At 39.6% G+C, this 3,178-nt stretch overlaps 1 non-coding gene across 1 annotated transcript; it reads right to left on the bottom strand.

Annotated features, from left to right (window-relative positions):
* Positions 1–1,113: 1,113 nt before the first annotated feature.
* LOC130972001 (small nucleolar RNA R71) lies at positions 1,114–1,221 on the bottom strand. Its single transcript, XR_009083206.1, has one exon. It is a non-coding gene; the product is annotated as a small nucleolar RNA R71 (small nucleolar RNA).
* Between the last annotated feature and the right edge of the window lie 1,957 nt (positions 1,222–3,178).

The following is a 3,178-nucleotide window of genomic DNA, read 5'->3' on the forward strand; positions in this document are numbered from 1 at the left end:
CAAAATCAATTTCTTTCCTTTTTCAAAGATACTTACTAACAATTAATGATTTGATTGAACAATTTTTGCCTTTTCTGTTGAGGAAGGTTTTATGTTTGAATCATATCTTTTCTTGTTAGGCAAGTCACTAATTTTTAAAATCAAATCTTTTTTTTTAAATTGTTTTCAAATCATATCTTTTTAAAATTGTTTTCAAATCATATCTTCCCAATCACATCTTTTTAATCACATCTTTTTCAAATTAAGTTTTCAATCAAATCCCTTTAAATTTCAAGTCTTTTTCAAAAATCACTTGATTTCTTTCTCACTTTTATTTTTGAAAATCAATTAAGTGTTTTTCAAAATGTTTTCAAAATCTTTTTCATTGAATTTTCGAAAATCCTCTTCCCTCTTCCCACATCCTTCTATTTATGGAGTACTACTCCTTCTTAATGCACAATTCGAACTCTATCTAATTAAGTTCGAGTTCTTCTACTTCATTCTTCTATTTTTCTTTTCCTCTGACACTTCAAGGAATCTCTATACTGTGACATAGAGGATTCCACATTTTCTTGTTCTCTTCTCTTTCATATGAGCAGGAGCAGAGACAAAGGCATTCTTGTTAAAGCTGATCCTGAACCTGAAAGGACCTTGAAGAGAAAGCTAAGAGAAGCCAAAGCACAACTCTCTTTAGAGGACCTGATCGAAGTCTTCAAAGAAGAAGAACACATGGCAGCCGAAAACAACAACAATGCCAACAATGCAAGGAAGGTGCTGGGTGACTTTACTGCACCTACTCCCAACTTCTATGGGAGAAGCATCTCTATCCCTGCCATTGGAGCAAACAACTTTGAGCTTAAGCCTCAATTAGTTTCTCTAATGCAACAGAATTGCAAGTTCCATGGACTTCCAATGGAAGATCCTCATCAGTTCTTAGCTGAATTCTTGCAAATCTGTGACACAGTCAAGACTAATGGGGTAGACCCTGAGGTCTATAGACTGATGCTATTCCCTTTTGCTGTAAGAGACAGAGCTAGAATATGGTTGGACTCTCAACCTAAAGAAAGCCTGGACTCTTGGGAAAAGCTAGTCAATGCCTTCTTGGCAAAGTTCTTTCCACCACAAAGATGGAGTAAGCTTAGAGTGGAAGTCCAAACCTTCAGACAGAAGGATGGAGAATCCCTCTATGAAGCTTGGGAAAGATACAAACAATTAATCAGAAGATGTCCCTCAGACATGCTTTCTGAATGGAGCATCATAGGTATCTTCTATGATGGTCTCTCTGAACTATCCAAGATGTCTTTGGATAGCTCTGCTGGAGGATCTCTTCATTTGAAGAAGATGCCTACAGAGGCTCAAGAGCTGATTGAAATGGTTGCAAATAACCAATTCATGTACACTTCTGAAAGGAATCCTGTGAATAATGGGACTAGTCAGAAGAAAGGAGTTCTTGAGATTGACACTCTGAATGCCATACTGGCTCAGAACAAGATATTGACTCAACAAGTCAATTTGATTTCTCAAAGTCTATCTGGAATGCAAAATGCACCAAGCAGTACTAAGGATGCTTCATGGAGAAGCTTATGATCCTGAGAACCCTTCAATGGAAGAGGTGAATTACCTAGGAGAACCCTATGGAAACACCTATAATTCTTCATGGAGAAATCACCCAAATTTCTCATGGACGAATCAAGAGAGACCTCAACAAGGTTTCAATAACAATAATAGTGGAAGAAACAGGCTTGGCAATAACAAGCCTTTTCCATCATCTTCTCAGCAACAGACAGAGAGTTTTAAGCAGAATACCTCTGACTTAGCAACAATGGTCTCTGACCTAATCAAAACCACTCAAAGTTTCATGAATGAAACAAGGTCCTCCATCAGAAATTTGGAAGGACAAGTGGGACAGCTGAGCAAGAAAATTACTGAACTCCCTCCTAGTACTCTCCCAAGTAATACAGAAGAAATCCAAAAGGAGAGGCAAAGCCATAAACATGGCCGAATATGGAGAGGAAAGAGGGAGGTGGACGCCACTGAGGAAGACCTCAATGGGCGTGCACCAACCTCCTCTGAGTTCCCCAATGAGGAACCATGGGAATCCGAGGCTCAAAATGAGACCATAGAGATTCCATTGGACTTACTTCTGCCTTTCATGAGCTCTGATGAGTATTCTTCCTCTGAAGAGGATGAGTATGTCACTGAAGAGCAAGTTGCTAAATACCTTGGAGCAATCATGAAGCTAAATGACAAGTTATTTGGAAATGAGACTTGGGAGAATGAACCTCCTTTGCTCACCAAAAAATTGGATGACTTGTCTAGGCAGGAATTACCTCAAAAGAGACAAGATCCTGGGAAGTTTTCAATACCTTGTACCATAGGCACCATGACCTTCAAGAAGGCCTTGTGTGACTTAGGGTCAAGTGTGAACCTCATGCCTCTCTCTGTAATGGAGAAGCTAGGGATCTTTGAGGTACAAGCTGCAAAAATCTCATTGGAGATGGCAGACAACTCAAGAAAACAAGCTCATGGACTTGTAGAGAATGTTTTGGTAAAAGTTGAAGACCATTACATCCCAACTGATTTCATAGTCCTAGAGACTGGGAAGTGTATGGATGAATCCATCATCCTTGGCAGACCCTTCCTAGCCACAGCAAAGGCTGTGATTGATGTTGATAGAGGTGAACTAATCATTCAAGTGAATGAAGAATCCTTTGTGTTTAAGGCTCAAGGATATCCCTCTGTCACCATGGAGATGAAGCTTGAAGAGCTTCCCTCAAATCAGAGACAAATAGAGCCCCCAAAGTCAAACTCTAAGTTGGTGTTGGGAGGCCACAACCAAACTCTAAGTTTGGTGTTGAACCCCCACATTCAAACTCTAAGTTTGGTGTTGGGAGGTTCCCACATTGCTCTGATCATTTGTAAGGCTCAATGAGAGCCATCTGTCAAGCTACTGACTTTAAAGAAGCGCTTGTTGGGAGGCAACCCAATGATTATATTTTATATATTTTCTTTTGTTATTTTATGTTTTTTGTAGGTTGATGATCATAAGAAGTCACAAAATCAATGAAAAAAGCAAAAACAAAATGAAAAACAGGAAGAAAAACAGCACACCCTGGAGGAAGATGTTGCTGGCGTTCAAACGCCAGTAAACCTAGCAGTTGGGCGTTTAACGCCCAGTCTGGCACCATTCTGGGCGTTT

This window comes from Arachis stenosperma, chromosome 3, assembly GCF_014773155.1.
Source record: "Arachis stenosperma cultivar V10309 chromosome 3, arast.V10309.gnm1.PFL2, whole genome shotgun sequence".
Classification (NCBI taxonomy): Eukaryota; Viridiplantae; Streptophyta; class Magnoliopsida; order Fabales; family Fabaceae; genus Arachis; species Arachis stenosperma.